At 46.6% G+C, this 17,459-nt stretch overlaps 1 protein-coding gene across 2 annotated transcripts in view; it reads right to left on the bottom strand.

Annotated features, from left to right (window-relative positions):
- The window catches only part of FRMD6 (FERM domain containing 6), a 119,701-nt gene that overhangs the window by 91,374 nt on the left and 10,868 nt on the right, over positions 1-17,459 (bottom strand). The window contains exon 1 of one of the 2 annotated variants that reach the window (XM_067463107.1): positions 13,745-13,910. The exons of the other annotated variant lie outside the window; for it this stretch is intronic. The gene's annotated coding sequence lies outside the window, so the exon portion shown is untranslated. Of the gene's footprint in view, positions 1-13,744; positions 13,911-17,459 lie in introns of those variants that run through there. 2 annotated transcript variants of the gene reach the window in all.

Below are 17,459 nucleotides of genomic sequence, written 5' to 3'. Positions count from 1 at the left end.
AGGCAAGGACAGGGTTGCTTCTCGGGGCCTTGTTTTTGACTTATCCTAACCCCAAGGTAATTATCGCACTAGATTTTCCCGGTTGAACTTGCTCCATAGACAACTTGCTCTTCAAGTGATTTCTAGCTTCAAGTCATTTCTGAGGCTGAGAGAGTGTGACACACAATGCCACCCAGTAGGATAGGAGTCCCCAGTGGTGCAGTGGGTTAAACCCCCGTGCCAGCAGGACTGAAGACCGACAAGTCACAGGTTTGAATCCAGGGAGAGCACGGATGAGCTCCCTCTATCAGCTCCAGCTTCTCATGCGGGGACATGAGAAAAGCCTCCCACAAGGATTTTTTTGTCGTGTCAGGAGCGACCTGAGAAACTGCAAGTTGCTTCAGGTGTGAGAGAATTGGCCGGATGTTGCCCAGGGGACGCCCGGATGATTTGATGTTTTATCATCCTTGTGGGAGGTTTCTCTCATGTTAGAAGAAGACCAACAAGCCACTCTAAACACCTTTGCAGAAGCATACATGCTTGGCCTGTCATTGAACATCAAGAAAACCAAAGTGCTCATTTAGCAGTCACTAGCCAACCCCTCTCCAATGCCAGAAATGCAGCTTAATGGGGTAACATTAGAAAATGTTGACAATTTCTGCTCCCTTGGAAGCCACCTCTCCACAAAAGTCAATTGACACTGAAATACAACACCACCTGAACTCTGCGAGTGCAGCACTTTTCTGAATGAAGCCGAGAGTGTTTGAGGACTGGGACATCCGCGGGGAAACCAAGGTGCTTGTTTATAAAGCTATTGTCCTCCCAACCCTGCTAAACGCATGTGAGATGTGGACTGTCTACAGACATCACACTCAACTCCTGGAATGATTCCATCAGCACTGCCTCGGGAAAATCCTGCAAATCTCTTGGGAAGACAGGTGGACAAATAGCAATGCTCCTATGCCATCAGTTATTATGAGGATTTGGATGATACGAGGTTCAAAAAAAAGTTGAGGAGGCAATTGTCCATACAAGGTACACTGTAGAATTAATTCAGTTTTACACCACATTAAATACTATGAATCATAGAATCATAGAGTTGGAAGAGACCTCCTGGGCCATCCAGTCCAACCCCATTCTGCCAAGAAGCAGGAATATTGCATTCAAATCACCCCTGACAGATGGCCATCCAGCCTCTGTTTAAAAGCTTCCAAAGAAGGAGCCTCCACCACACTCCGGGGCAGAGAGTTCCACTGCTGAACGGCTCTCACAATCAAGAAGTTCTTCCTCATGTTCAGATGGAATCTCCTCTCTTGTATGGGGTAACTGCTTGCTCCTTGGCTTCTTGGGGTGCATCTGCACTGTAGAATGAATGCAGTTTGAACTGCCATGGCTATATGATATGGAATCCTGGGATTTATAGTTTTCTAAGGCCTTTAGCCTTTCCTGTCAACAAACGACACATCTCAGGATTCCACTGCATTGAGCCATGGCAGTTCAAGTGGGGTCAAACGGCATTCATTCAGATGAAACATTAGAGTGGTTTGAAGATGAGGGGCCTTGTGAGGTACCCTAAATGCTGTAGACCAGTGTTTCTCAACCTTCCAAACCGTGACCCTTAATACAGTTCCTCATGATCCCCAACCATCCAATGATTTTCGTTGCTGCTTCATAACTGCAGTTTTACTACTGTTATGAATGGAAATGTAAACATTGGATCTGCAGGATGTATTTTCCTTCACTGGACCAAATTTAGCACAAATACCTGATACGCCCAAATTTGGATACTGGTGGGGTGGGAGGGGGATTGGTTTTGGGAGTTGTAGTTTCTAGGATTTATAGTTCACCTGCAGTCAAAGAGCAGAGAAAGGGAAGGAAGGAAGGAAGGAAGGAAGGAAGGAAGGAGGGAGGGAGGGAGGGAGGGAGGGAGGGAGGGAGGGAGGGAGGGAGGGAGGGAGGGGAGGGGGGGGGAAGGAAGGAAGGAAGGGAATGGAGGAAAGAGGGAGGGAAGAAAGGGACGGAAAGGAAGAAGAAAAGGAAGGGAAGGAAGAAAGGAAAGAGGGAGGGAAGGAAGGAGAGGAATGGAAGGGAAGAAGAGGAGAAGGAAGAAAGGAAGGAAGGAAGGAAGGAAGGAAGGAAGGAAGGAAGGAGAAGGAAGGAAAGAGGGAGGGAAGGAAGGAAGGAAAGAAGAAGAGAAGGAAGGAAGGGAAGAAAGAAAGGGAAGAAAGGAAGGAAGGAAGGAAGGAAGGAAAGGAAAGAGGGAGGGAAGGAAGGTAGGAGTGAGACAGAAAGGAAGAAGAAGAGAAGGAAGGAAGGAAGGGAAGAAAGGGAAGGAAGAAAGGAAAAAGGGAGGGAAGGAGAGAGACAGAAGAGAAGAAGAATAGAAGGAAGGAAGGAAGGAAGGAAGGAAGGAAGGAAGGAAGGGAAAGAGGGGGGGAAGGACAGAAAGAAAGAAGAGAAAGAGAGAGGGAAGGAAGGAAAGAAAGAAACAAAGAAAGAGAAGGAAGAAAGGAAAAAGGGAGGGAAGAAAGGAGAGGGACAGAAGGAAAGATGAAGATAAGGAAAGAAGGAAGGAAGGTAGGAGAGGGACAGAAGGGAAGAAGATGAGAAGGAAGGAAGGAAGGAAAGAAAGAAAGGGAAGGAAGGAAGAAAGGAAAGAGGGAGGGAAGGAGAGGGACGGAAGAGAAGAAGAATAGAAGGAAGGAAGGAAGGAAGGAAGGAAGGAAGGGAAAGAGGGAGGGAAGGAAGGAGAGAAAGAAAGAAGAGAAAGAGAGAGGGAAGGAAGGAAAGAAAGAAAGAAAGAAAGAAAGGGAAGGAAGAAAGGAAAAAGGGAGGGAAGCAAGGAGAGGGACAGAAGGGAAGATGAAGAGAAGGAAGGAAGGAAGGAAGGAAGGAAGGAGAGGGACAGAAGGGAAGAAGATGGGAAGGAAGGAAGGAAAGAAAGAAAGGGAAGGAAGAAAGGAAAGAGGGAGGGAAGGAAGGAGTGAAAGAAAGAAGAGAAAAAGGGAGAGAAGGTTGGCCACAGCAATACATGGCAGATACAGCTAGTAAATAATAAATATTAGAATCAGAATCATAGAATCATAGAATCAAAGAGTTGGAAGAGACCTCATGGGCTATCCAGTCCAACCCCCTGCCAAGAAGCTCTCTCGCTCTCCCATTTTGGTGTCACCTGCAAATTTGATAAGCATGTCTTCTATTCTATTGTCCAATTCATTGATAAAGATGTTGAGGTCCCTTCTCTCCAGGGTGAAGAAAAAGGAGCCATGAGGAAGCACTCAACCAATCCCCGATTCACCTTACACCAGCATTGCTTATCCCACTTTTGGAGGCTTCCTTTCCGTAAAGGTGGCTAGGAATCCTCTCCATTCACCTACGGCAGCTTACGAGTGTGGATTTGATTTCTCTCGTTTCACAACCAACACAACCCGAGCACGGGCAAAACAGCAACAGAGATTATGCTATTCATTCATAATTCAGGTTCAACGTGACAAGATGGAAAGCGGAGGAGAAAGAAAGGGATGTGTAGTTGAGCAGAAACAAAAGCCACAAATAGCCCTATAAAGACATCCACTCTTCCCCAAGGATTTGAGGAAAGGAAAGGATAAACGCCAACGATAAACCCTGGCCCAATGAAAGCTGGTGTTACGTGAGAGGAGTTTGTTGTTCTCTTTAACAACTTCACACTTTTGCGACAAGCATAATACATAGGTTTTTCCAAGACATGGTTTGATTGTTGGATTAATGCTCTGGAGATCAGGGTTCGTATCCCCATTTAGCCATGCTAAACCCTCACTTAGCTTCAAGGTGACATCACCTTAACTTTCTAAGTTCCATTGTATGGAATTTTGGGATTTGTAGTTTGGGGAAGGAGCCCAAGTACCACACCAAACTACAGATCTCAGAATCCCAACAGACGAAACAGATACCCTTGTGCAATATGACTGCTGCTTCCAATCAGAAGGCAGCTATGAAAAAAGAAATAAATAAAACTACTTTCACCTTCTGATACCTCATCAAACTTTGCTTTTCTCTTCTAATTTTGCTATTTCTCTCTTTCTCTTTGGATGCATCTAAAATTACAACAGCAAAACAACAGAGAGTAAACAATCAGGCACATCTAATCACCTCTCGACAAAAGATTCCCCCAGGCACTGCCAAGCCATCAAATGCTAATTAAGGTGGTCAGTTGAAACATTCACACCTAGTTCCAGCAGACAAGAGTCCTTTGTCCCACCCTGGTCATTCCACAGATATATAAACCCATTTTCCTACTTCCAACAGACCTCACTACCTCTGAGGATGCTTGCCACAGATGCAGGCGAAACATCAGGAGAAAATGCCTCTAGAACATGGCCATATAACCCGGAAAAACCTACAACAACCCAAAATTATTTCTGTTTGTAATTGCTTTAATTGTTATAGCTCAATGCAATGGAATCATGCGATCTGCAACTTGATAATGCCTCTGCACTCTTTGAGATTGCAAAACTACAACTTCCATCATTTCACATAACTGAACCATGGTACTTAAAGTGGTGTCAAACTGCTTTCATTCTAAAGTGTGAATGCACCCTTTCGCTGGGTTGCTGTGAGTTTTCTGGGCTGTACGGCTATGTTCCAGAAGCATTCTCTCCTGATGATTTGCCGACATCTATGGCAGGCATCCTCAGAGACCTCACAACCTCTGAGGATGCCTGCCATAGATGTGGGCAAAATGTCAGGAGATAATGCTTCTGGAACATGGCCATACAGTCTGGAAAACACACAGCAACCTAGTGATTCCAGCCATGAAAGCCTTTCACAGCACCATTTAACTCTTCTTCCTCATGTATATGATGAACTTATAAGAAGTGTGAGCAAAAGGGGAGGAGGACACTTTTGGACTACAAATCCCAGCATCCCACCCAGTATGCTGACTAGGGGGTTATGGCAGCTGCAATCCAGAAGGTAGGCTATGGACCCTCACATCATCCGCTTTGGGTCCCAATCAAGAGAGAAAAGTGGGGTAACAACAACAACAATAGCAATGTTGCAGTCTAGGTAAAGTAAATGGCAAAGCGATTTGGATGCCCACATTTTACTTTGCCAGTTGGATTAAGAGTTTCCAGCTGAGATGCAAAGATGACGTTCCACTGACAATGAAAACCCAAAATAGTTTGTGACTATTCCAATTAATGCTTAAAAGGTATGTAAAACCAGTCCAGTAACCTTTCATGGCAGCAGGAACTGGTGTTAAGACAGGTACAGTAGTATCCAGTCATTAACATCTGAAAAAGTTTCAGAAGGTGCCTTCTGGTTGTTATTATTATTACGATTATATTTACTGATACACAGCTTTTCTCTTTTGATGGTTTTGCCTTTACACTCAGATCACAGAATCATAGAGTTGGGAGAGACCTTCAGTAAATGGGATGCCATCCAGTCCAACCCATTTTGCCAAGAAGAAGGAAAAATGCATTCAAAGCTCCCCCGACAAATGGCCATCCAGCCTCTGCTTCAAAGCCTCCAAAGAAGGAGCCCCCACCACACTCCGGGACAGAGAGTTCCACAGCTCTCAAGGTCAGGAAGTTCTTCCTAATGTTCAGATGGAATCTCCTCTCTTGTAGTTTGAAGCCATTGTCCCATTGCGTCCTAGTCTCCAGTGAAGCAGAAAACAAGCTTGCTCCCTCCTCCCTGTGGCTTCCTCTCATATATTTAGATATGGCCCTCATCATGTCTCCTCTCAGCCTTCTCTTCTTTAGGCTAAACATGCCCAGCTCCTTAAGCCGCTCCTCATAGGGCCTGTTCATAGGGGAGAATTATATTGACTTCATAGAATCATAGAATGCTAGAGTTGGAAGAGACATCATGGGCCATCCAGTCCAACCCCATTCTGCCAAGAAGGAGGAAAAATACATTCAAAGCTCCTCCGACAGATGGCCATCCAGCCTCTGCTTCAAAGCCTCCAAAGAAGGAGCCTCCACCACACTCCGTGGCAGAGAGTTCCACTGCTGAACAGCTCTTCCTCATGTTGACATGGAATCTCTTTTCTTGTAGTTTGATAACTGGAAATGGGCAAAAGGCCAGGCAAATTGAGGCAATGCACTTTCACTCCAGTGAGAAACTGAGCTCCTTACATTTGAAACATGCAAAGCATGAGGCAAGAGTGTCTCTGAGCATGCATAGGCCTTTTTCAACCAAGCTGAACTAGCTTTCAGTTGCAGGAGGCTATTTTTCTCAAGTGAGAAGGAACGAAATAACGAAATAACGAAGGGCTTGGATCATTCAGAGAACAATTGGGTGACATTTTCGCCAGGTGTAGTGGTTTCAGCATTGGGGACAATCACTCTGGAGATCAGAATCTGAATCTCTGGGTTGTTGTAGGTTTTTTTGGGCTGTATGGCCATCTTCTAGAAGCATTCTCTCCTGATGTTTTGCCTGCATCTATGGGACCACAGTCCACTATCCAAGATCCATCTTGACTTGCTTTGCTCAGAAATGGACATAATGTTAATTCAGGTGAGATCTGACCAAAGCATTGTACAGATGGCCATCCAGCCTCTGTTTAAAAGCCTCCCAAGAAGGCGCCTCCACCATACACCATACTTCCTCTCAAGTATTTATACATGACTATCATGTCTCCTCTCAGCCTTCTCTTCTTCAGGCTAAACATGCCCAGCTCTTTAAACCACTCCTCATAGGGCTTGATCTCCAGACCCATGATCATTTGAGTCACCCTCCTCTGGACACATTCCAGCTTGTCAACATCTATCTCCCAGCTTCTTGGCAGGGGGTTGGACTGGATGGCCCATGAGGTCTCTTCCAACTCTTTGATTCTATGATTCTATGACTTGATAGCCATGTATAAATAAGTGAGAGGAAGTCCTAGGGAGGAGGGAGCAAGCTTGTTTTCTGCTGCCCTGGAGACTAGGACACGGAACAATGGCTTCAAACTACAAGAGAGGAGATTCCATCTGAACATGAGGAAGAACTTCCTGACTGTGAGAGCTGTTCAGCAGTGGAACTCTCTGCACCAGAGTGTGGTAGAAGCTCCTTATTTGGAAGCTTTTAAACAGAGGCTGGATGGCCATCTGTCGGGGGTGCTTTGAATGCAATTTTCCTGCTTCTTGGCAGAATGGGGTTGGAATGGATGGCCCATGAGGTCGCTTCCAACTCCAAGATTCTATAATTCTACTGTGGGAGCCATTCAGCAGTGGAACTCTCTGCACCAGAGTGTGATAGAAGCTCCTTCTTTGGAAGCTTTTAAACAGAGGCTGGATGGCCATCTGTCGGGGGTGCTTTGAATGCAATTTTCCTGCTTCTTGGCAGAATGGAGTTGGAATGGATGGCCCATGAGGTCTCTTCCAACTTCCAACAGGATTTTATGATTCAGGAAGTTCTTTCCAATGTTTAGGTGGAATCTCTTATTCTGCGGTTTGCATCCATTGCTCCACTGTGTCCAAGTCTCCAGAGCAGCAGGAAACAAACTAGATCCCTCCTCAATGTGTCATCCTTTCAAATATTTCATCATGGTTATCATGTCCGTCTCCAGTTTCTTGTCTCCAAGCTAAACATACCCTGAGGCCGCTCCTCACAAAGGCTTCCAGACCTCTGATCATTTTAGTCTCTCTTCTCTGGACTCACAATAACAACAACAAAGGTTTGGACTAGATGACCACTAGAGAGCCCTTCCAACCTTATGGCCAGCTTTGCAACAGGCACCAAAACGGAGCTGAATGGGAGTCACCCTCCAAACACATACTGTATTGTCGAAGGCTTTCATTGCCGGGATCACTGGGTTGTTGTAGGTTTTTCAGGCTGTATGGCCATGTTCTAGAAGCATTCTCTCCTGACGTTTTGCCTGCATCTGTGGTAAGCATCCTCAGAGGTTGTGAGGTCTGTTAGAAACACGAGAAGCTACATTATCCTTAATTGGATCCTTGGTCCTTCCAGGCCAATATTGTCAACAAAGACTGGCAACCATGGTCTCCTCACTTCTTTCACAACCTCTGAGGATGCTTACTACAGATGCAGGCAAAACGTCAGGAGAGAATGCTTCTAGAACATGGCCATACAGCCCAAAAAACCAACAGCAACACAAACGAATACTCTTTCAACATGGAATCATAGACTTGGAAGAGACCTTGTGGGTCATCCAGTCTGACCCCATTCTGCCAAGAAGCAAGAAAATCACATTCAAATCACCTCTGACAGATGACCATCCAGCCTCTGCTTAAAAGCCTCCAAAGAAGGAACCTCCACCACTCTCCAGGGTAGAGAGTTCCACCGCTGAACAGCTCTTGGCAGATGGCCATCCAGCCTCTGTTTAAAAGCTTCCAAGAAGAAGCCTCTTACGCACTCTGAGGCAGAGAGTTCCACTGCTGAACAGCTCTTGGCAGATGGCCATCCAGCCTCTGTTTAAAAGCTTCCAAGAAGAAGCCTCTTACACACTCCGAGGCAGAGAGTTCCACTGCTGAACAGCTCTTGACAGATGGCCATCCAGCCTGTGTTTAAAAGCCTCCAAAGAAGGAACCTCCACCACTCTCTGGGACAGAGAGTTCCACTTCTAAACAGCTCTTACAGTCAGGAAGTTCTTCCTCATGTTCAGGTGGAATCTCCTTTCCTGCAGTTTGAATCCATTGCTCCATGTCCTAGTCTCCAGGGCAGAAGAAAACAAGCCTGCTCCCTCCTTGCGACTTCCTCTCACGTATTTATACATGGCCTTCTCTTCTGCAGGCTAAACATGCCCACATCTTTAAGCCACTCCTCATAGGGCTTGTTCTCCAGACCCTTGGTCATTTTAGTCGCCCTCCTCTGGACACTTTCCAGCTTAGAGTCAACATCTCCCTTCAATGCAGCGCCCAGAATCATGACTTGCACACTTCCATGTGCATCAAAGCAAAGGACTCTTTGCACAAGGAATGTGCACAATGTGTCCCATGTTGCTGTCCCTCGCACTAAACAGGAACTCTCTCAAATCTTGGTCTGAACGCCTTCCCTTCCTCATGAAAACCTTGAAGCTGTAGAAATGCTGCTTTGCCTCCCTCCCACCCACCAAGTACCAGTCCCCAAAGGATATCTCGGCAGGCTTCCTACACACACTCCCTGCAAAATCTGAGCCAGAGGCATGTTTGTGTGCAAACCCTCAACGTTGGGCACATCTCCAGGGGAAGCCCATTTCCTCAGCTCTGTATCTCTAAGGGGCCAAGGGGAGCAAAGCCCCCCACCTGCACATATAAGACATCCCAAAACTCCTAGCAATGTGATGTGGCAGCTAAAAAGGCCAATGCAATTCTCAAAGTATAGAGAGGAATCCTAGTCCAGTGTTTCTCAACTTAGGGGTCACCAAAGACCATCAGAAAACACAGTATTTTCCATTGTTCATGGGGGTTCTGTGTGGGAAGTTTGGCCCAATTCTATCGTTGGTGGGGTTCGGAATGCTCTTTGAGTAGAGGTGAACTATACATCCCAGCAACATCCCTGCATTAAAGTTTGGACTTCATCCCATAGCACAGTGTTTCTCAACCTAGGGTCAGGATCCCTGGGGGTGGGGGGTTGCGAGGGGTGTCAGAGGGGTCGCCAAAGACTGTCCAAAAACACAATATTTTCTCTTAGTCCTGGGGGTTCTGTGTGGGAAATTTGGCCCAATTCTATCATTCGTGGAGTTCAGAATACTCTTTGATTCTAGGTGAACTGTAAATCCCAGCAATTACGACTCCCAAATGTTAAGGTCTATTTTTACCCAAACTCTGTGTTCACATTTGGGCATATTGAGTATTTATGCCAAGTTTAGTCCAGATCCATCATTCTGAGTCCACAGTGCTCTCTGGATGTAGGTGAACTATAGTTCCCAAACTCAAGGTCAATGCCCACCAAACTCTTTGGGTATTTTCTGTTGGTCATGGGAGTTCTGTGTGCCAAGTTTGGTTCAATTCCATTGTTGGTGGAGTTCAGAATGCGCTTTGATTGCAGGGGAACTATAAATCCCAGCAACTACAACTCCCAAATATCAAGGCCTATTTTCCCCAAACTCCAACAGTGTTCACATTTGGGCAGATTCAGTATTCCTACCAAGTTTGGTCCAGATCTATCCTTGTTTGAGTCCACAGTGCTCTCTGGATGTGGGTGAACTACAACTCCCAAACTCAAGGTCAATACCCATTAAACCCAGTATTTTCTGTGGGTCATGGGAGTTCTGTGTTCCAAGTTTGGTTCAATACCATCGTTGGTAGAGTTCACAATGCTATTTGATTGGAGGTGAACTATAAATCCCAGCAACCACAACTCCCAAATATCAAGGCCTATTTTCCCCAAACTCCAACAGTGTTCACATTTGGGCAGATTCAGTATTCCTGCCAAGTTTGGTCCAGATCTATCCTTGTTTGAGTCCACAGTGCTCTCTAGATGTAGGTGAACTACAACTCCCAAACTTAAGGTCAATACCAATTAAACCCAGTATTTTCTGTGGGTCATGGGAGTTCTTTGTGCCAAGTTTGGTTCAATATAATCATTGATGGAGTTCAGAATGCTCTTTGACTGTAGGTGAACTAGAAATCCCAGCAACCACAACTCCCAAATATCAACGCCTATTTTCCCCAAACTCCAACAGTGTTCACATTTGGGCAGATTCAGTATTCCTACCAAGTTTGGTCCAGATCTATCCTTGTTTGAGTTCACAGTGCTCTCTGGATGTGGGTGAACTACAACTCCCAAACTCAAGGTCAATACCAATTAAACCCAGTATTTTCTGTGGGTCATGGGAGTTCTGTGTCCCAAGTGTGGTTCAATTCCATCGTTGGTGGAGTTAGGAGTGATCTTTAATTGTAGGTGAACTATAAATCCCAGCAACTACAACTTCCAAATGACCAAATCAACCCCCCTCCCGCAAAATTTGGGTATTTGTGAATGACAATACATCCTGCACACCTGATATTTACATTATGATTCATAACAGGAGCAAAATTAGAGTTGTGAAGTAGCAACCAAAATAATGTTATGGTTGAGGGTCACCACAACATGAGGAACTGTATTAAGGGGTCGTGGCATTAGGAAGCTGGAGAACCACAGTCCTAGTCGCACTCTATTCTGCTTTGGTCAGATCTCACCTAGAACATTGTGTCCAGTTCTGGGCAAAGCAAGTCAAGAAAGATTTTTGGCAAGCTGGAACACATCCTGAAGAGGATGACTAACATGGCAAGAAGTCCAGAAGCCAAGTGCTTTGGGGGATGGCTTTGGGAGCTGGGAAGATTTAGCCTGGAGAAGAGAAGCCAAAGAGGGGACATTAGGTTGAGATACATGGAACCGTATCAATATTGACGGACGGAGTCAGCTTGCTTTCCGCTGCTCCAGAGACTAACAGATAGCGACACGGATTCAAGCTGTGGGAAAAGAGATTCCTCCTAAACATTGGGGAGAACCTCCTGATGGGTACACTGCAGCTTGTGAGTGTAACAGAGTCTCTCTCTTTGAAGGGTTTTATTCAGAGATGGGATGGTCATCTGTTGGGAGGGCTTGGATTGTGTCTTGGGGTTAGACTTGATGGTCGCCGAGTTCATTTCCAAGTCTGTAATTCTATATTTGAACACAACAGCATCACATTTTCAACTCTCTTTCTCTTGGTTGCTGCGAGTTTTCATGGCCGTCTGGCCATGTTCCAGAAGCATTCTCTCCTGACATTTTGCCCAGATCTATGGCAGGCATACACAGAGGTAGTGAGGTCTGTTGAAAACTAAGCAAGTGGAGTTTATATACCTGTGGAATGTCCAAAGTGGGAGAAAGAACTCTTGTCTATTGGAGACCAGTGTGAATGCCGTGACTGGCCAGCTTGATTAGCACTGAATAGCTTTGCAGCTTCAAAGCCTAGTTGTTGCTGCCTGGCTTTCTCTTTCTCTTCTTTCCTCTAGTTTAGGAAATCTGGATGGCCATCTGTCAGGAGGGCTTGGACTGTGTCTCCCAGCCTGGAAGAATGGGGCTGGACTGGATGACCTTTGAGTATCCCCTTCCAAACCTAAGATCTGAAGCACAGGCTCAAATCTCTTCCTTTCCTTCTCTGTAACAGAGGATTTTAAAGCAGAGGCTGGATGGCCATCTGTCAGGAGGGCTTAGACTGTGTCTCCCAACCTAGCAGAATGGGGCAGTACTGGACACCCTTTGAATACCCCACTTCCAACCCTAAGATCTGAAGCACAGGCTCAAGTCTCTTCCTTTCCTTTTCTATAACAGAGGGTTTTTAAGCAGAGGCTGGATGGCCATCTGTCAGGAGGACTTGGACTGTGCCTCCCAGCCTGGCAGAATGGGGCTGGACTGGATGGCCTTTGCATATCCCCTTCCAACCCTAAGATCTGAAACGCAGGCTCAAGTCTCTTCCTTCTTTCCTCTTCCTTCGGAAATCTGGATGGCCAACTGTCATGAGGGCTTGGACTGTGTCTCCAAGCCTGGCAGAACGGGGCTGGACTGGATGGCCTTTGAGTATCCCCTTCCAACCCTAAGATTTGAAGTCTCTTCCTTTATTTCTCTATAATAGAGTGTTTTTAAGCAGAGGCTGGATGGTCATCTGTCAGGAGGGCTTAGATTTTGTCTCCCAGCCTGGCAGAATGGGGCTGCACTGAATGGCCATCTGTCAGGAGGACTTGGACTGTGTCTCCCAGCTTGGCAGAATGGGGCTGGACTGGATGGTCTTTGAGTATCCCCTTCCAACCCTAAAATTTGAAGTCTCTTTCTTTTCGTCTCTATAATAGAAAGTTTTTAAGCGGAGGCTGGATGGCCATCTGTCAGGAGGGTTTGGATTGTGTCTCCCAGCCTGGAAGAATGGGGCTGGACTGGATGGCCATCTCTCAGGAGGGCTTGGACTGTGTCTCCCAGCCTAGAAGAATGGGGCTGGACTGGATGGCCTTTGAGTATCCCCTTCCAACCCTAAGATTTGAAGTTTCGTCCTTTCCTTCTGTATAGTAGAGTTTTTAAGTAGAGGCTGGATGGCCATCTGTCAAGAGGGTTTGGACTGTGTCTCCCAGCCTAGCAGAATGGGGCTGGACTAGATGGCCTTTGTGTATCTCCTTTCAACCCTAAGTACAGAAGCACAGGCGCGATTCTCTTCCTATCCTTCTCTGTAATAGAGGGTTTTTAAGCAGAGGCTGGATGGCCATCTGTCAGGAGGGCTTGGACTGTGTCTCCCAACCTAGCAGAATGGGGCTGGACTGGATGGCCATCTGTCAAGAGGGCTTGGACTGTGTCTCCCAGCTTGGCAGAATGAGGCTGGACTGGATGGTCTTTGCATATCCCCTTCTAACCCTAAAATCTGAAGCACAGGCTCAAGTTTCCCCCTCTCCTTCTCTATACCAGAGGGTTTTGAAGTAAAGGGTGGATGGCCATCTGTCAGGAGGTCTTAGATTGTGCCTCCCAGCCTGGCAGAAAGGATTCCCAAACTCTAATATTCCAAGTGGACTTCCAACTCCCATAAGCCTTGTCAACAGAAAACCTAAAGTTTGGGAAAGTTCTGATTGGATGGCCATCTATCGGGAATGCTCAGGTGGTGCCAACCCTACGAAGCAGAACGGGGGCTCGACTAGATGGCCTTGGGGTGCCCCTCCGCCTTGACCATTCCTTGCTTCCAAAGCAAGCCAAACTTTTCCCCTGGAGTCCCTTCTTCCCAGCAAACGGATCCACTCCTTGTCCACTTCACCTCCCCCCCCCAAAAAAAAAGCCCTCTCCCCAATTCCCCTCCCTTACTCCGCATTCCAACGCCTCGTCTGGACGGGACAAGGCTTCTCCCGCATTCGTGGCTCACCTTTGCCGGGAAGCGGAACAACCAGGCAGCCGAGAAGACGGTTGGAAAGTACCTCCTGGGGGTCTCAGCTTGGAACGGGTCCCCCTTTTCTTCTCTCTTGGTCCGCCCCGCTTTCCCCCCTCGTCCTGCCTTCGCACCGTCCAGGCGCCGACTGGAGCCCCGCTCGCCACACATGGACAGAGCCCAGCCGGGGACCGTACCAAGTGCGGCCGGAGGGGAGTCCTAGCAAAAAACTACTTCCCCAAATTTAGGAGAACCCGGCATTCTTAACAGCACAATGGAGAGTCCCGATTTTATCTGGACTCTAATGAGTCCGAATCAACACTCTGTTGGATTTTTGGGGTGAAGGATTGCAATGTTATTCCCAATTGTCTCCCCCCATGTGTTCCCGTCACTTGGTACCGTCCCTCCTCCTTCTTTTCCCCCAAAGAGAGAGAGAGAGAGAGCATCACAGAGAGTTTTTTGGGAAAGGAGCGTCACGCACGGCTCTATGCGCAGCACGTTGTAGTAGTGGGACTGAGAGGGAAGGCTCAGGGAAGGAAACGCACTCTGCACATGCCCAGAGGCGCTGCTGCCTTCAAGGTGGTCTCTGGCTTTATTGAACTAACTCAGCAATGTTTGCTTTTTCTTGGCAAGGTTTGCTCAGAGGAGTGTTTGTATTTGCTCAAAGGTACAGGGCAACATGGTCGAGGCATTCTGTACATGCTCAGGGGCACTCATTGCACATGATGGATGCATTCTGTATATGCTCAAAGGCACTCTCATTTTACAGGACTGCATGATTGAGGCATTCTGTTTATGCCCATTGCACATGGTTGATGCATTCTGTATATGCTCAGAGGCACTCTCATTGCACAGGACTGCATGATTGAGGCATTCTGCATATACTCAGAGGCAATCTGATGCATTCTGTATACGCTCAAAGGCACTCTCATTTTACAGGACTGCATGATTGAGGCATTCTGTTTATGCCCATTGCACATGGTTGATGCATTCTGTATATGCTCAAAGGCACTCTCATTGCACAGGACTGCATGATTGAGGCATTCTGCATATACTCAGAAGCATTCATGCATTCTGTATATGCCCAAAGGCACTCTCATTGCACAGGAGTGCATGATTGGGGCATTCTGTATATGCTCAAAGGCACTCTTATTGCACAGGACTGCATGATTGAGGCATTCTGCATATACTCAGAGGCAATCTGATACATGCTGTATACGCTCAAAGGCACTCTCATTGCACAGGACTGCATGATTGGGGTTTTCTGTATATGCTCAGAGGCACTCATTGCATAAGACTGCAAAACTGGCGTATTCTTTGTATGCTCAGAAGCACTCATTGCACAGGCCTGCATGATTGAGGCATTCTGTATATACTCAGAGGCACACATTGCAAATGAATGATTCATTCTATATATGCTCAGAGGTTCTCTCATTGCACAGGCCTGCATGATTGAGGCATTCTGTGTATGCTCAGAGGCACTCACTGCATAGGATGCAAAACTGAGGCATTCTCTGTATGCTCAGAGGCACACATTGCACATGATTGATGCATTCTGTATATGCTCAAAGTCACTCTCATTGCACAGGACTGCATGATTGAGGCATTCTTTATATGCTCAGAGACACCATTGCAACTCATTGCATAGGACTGCAAAATTGGGGCATTTTGTGTATGCTCAGAGGCACTCATTGCACAGGACTGCATGATTGGGGCATTCTGTATATGCTCAGAGGCACTCATTGATGCATTCTGTATATGCTCAAAGGCACTCTCATTGCACAGGACTGCATGATTGGGGCATTCTTTATATGCTCAGAGGCACTCATTGCACATGATGGAGGCATTATGTATATGCTCGGAAGCACTAACTGCATAGGATGCAAAACTGGGGTATTCTCTGTATGCTCAGAGGCACTCATTGCACATGATTGATGCTTTATATGCTCAGAGGCACTCTCACTGCACAGGACTGCATGATTAGAGACATTCTGCATATGCCCAGAGACACACATTGCACAATACTGCATAATGAGGCATTCTGTATATGCTCAGAGGCACACATTGCACATGATTGGTGCATTCTGTATATGCTCTAAGGCACTCTCATTGCACAGGACTGCATGATTGAGGCATTCTGTATTTGCTCAGAGGCACTCTCATTGTACAGGACTGCATGATTGAGGCATTCTGAATATGCTCAGAGGCACTCATTGCACATGATTGAGGCATTCTATATATGCTTAGAGGCACTCATTGCACATAACTGCATATTGAGGCATTCTGTGTATGCTGAGAGGCACTCATTGCACAGGACTGCATGACTGGAGCATTCTGTACATTCTCAGGAGCAGTCATTGCACATGATTGACTACATGATTAAAGTATCCTGTATATGCTCAGATGCACTCTCATTGCACAGAACTGCATATTGTATTCTGTGAATGCACAGAGGCACTCTCATTGCACGGGGCTGCATGATTGAGGCATTTTGCATATGCTCAGAGGCACCTATTGCATAGGGCTGCAAAATTGGCGCACTTTGTAAACGAGGCACCCTCATTGCATATGATTGAGGCATTCTGTATATACTCAGATGCATTTTGCATATGCTCAGAGGCACCCTCATTACAAGTGAAACATCCTGTGTATACTCAAAGGCACTCATTACTCAGGCCTGTATAACTGAGGCATATTCCAAAAATTGGGGAAAATTGCATTCTGTATATGCTCAGAGGCACCCTTGTTACACAAGACTGCACAATTGAGGCTTTCTATATATGCTCAGAGGTTCTCTTGTTACACAGGGGCATTCTGTACATGTTTGGAGAGAGCATTCTGTACATGTAATGAGATATGTATCGATTTATGCTAGGTTTATAGGAATTTGACATTATAAATCCAAAAATGACCTCATGTTTTGCATTAATTCTATAGTATAGATCAGGCATGGATGAGTTTGGACCCTCCAGGTGTTTTGGACTTCAACTCCCACAATTCCTAACAGCCTCCCGGCTGTTAGGAATTGTGGGAGTTGAAGTCCAAAACACCTGGAGGGCCCAAGTTTGCCCATACCTGGTATAGCAGCACGCCTAGACAGGTGCTATCTCAGAGTTCGTCTACACTAGAATTACACTGCGACCGTACCTTGGGAAGTCTGACTTGGCCACGGTAGTCCACGCTCTGGTTACATCCCGCCTTGATTACTGCAACGCTCTCTACGTGGGGTTGCCTTTGAAGACGGCCCGGAAGCTCCAATTAGTCCAACGGGCGGCAGCCATGGTATTAACAGGAGCAGGGCGCAGGGAGCATACAACTCCTCTGCTGTACCAGCTCCACTGGCTACCGATTAGCTACCGAGCCCAATTCAAAGTGCTGGCTTTGACCTTTAAAGCCCTAAACGGTTCTGGCCCTACATACCTATCCGAACGTATCTCGGCCTATCAGCCCGCCAGGACCCTAAGATCTTCAGGAGAAGCCCTTCTCTCCATCCCGCCTGCTTCACAAGTGCGGCTTGCGGGAACGAGAGATAGGGCCTTTTCTGTGGTGGCCCCCCGGCTTTGGAATGCCCTCCCTACTGAAATAAGAGCAGCCACCTCGCTAATGGCATTTCGGAAAAAACTGAAAACTTGGATGTTCGAGCAAGTTTTCAACTAATTCCGATGTGATGATGTTTTGATCATGGACTAGCAATCAAGGATAACGAATTGGA

The sequence above is a fragment of the Anolis sagrei genome, chromosome 1 (genome assembly GCF_037176765.1).
Source record: "Anolis sagrei isolate rAnoSag1 chromosome 1, rAnoSag1.mat, whole genome shotgun sequence".
Lineage (NCBI taxonomy): Eukaryota > Metazoa > Chordata > Lepidosauria > Squamata > Dactyloidae > Anolis > Anolis sagrei.
This window is presented reverse-complemented; position numbering and strand designations above follow the sequence as displayed.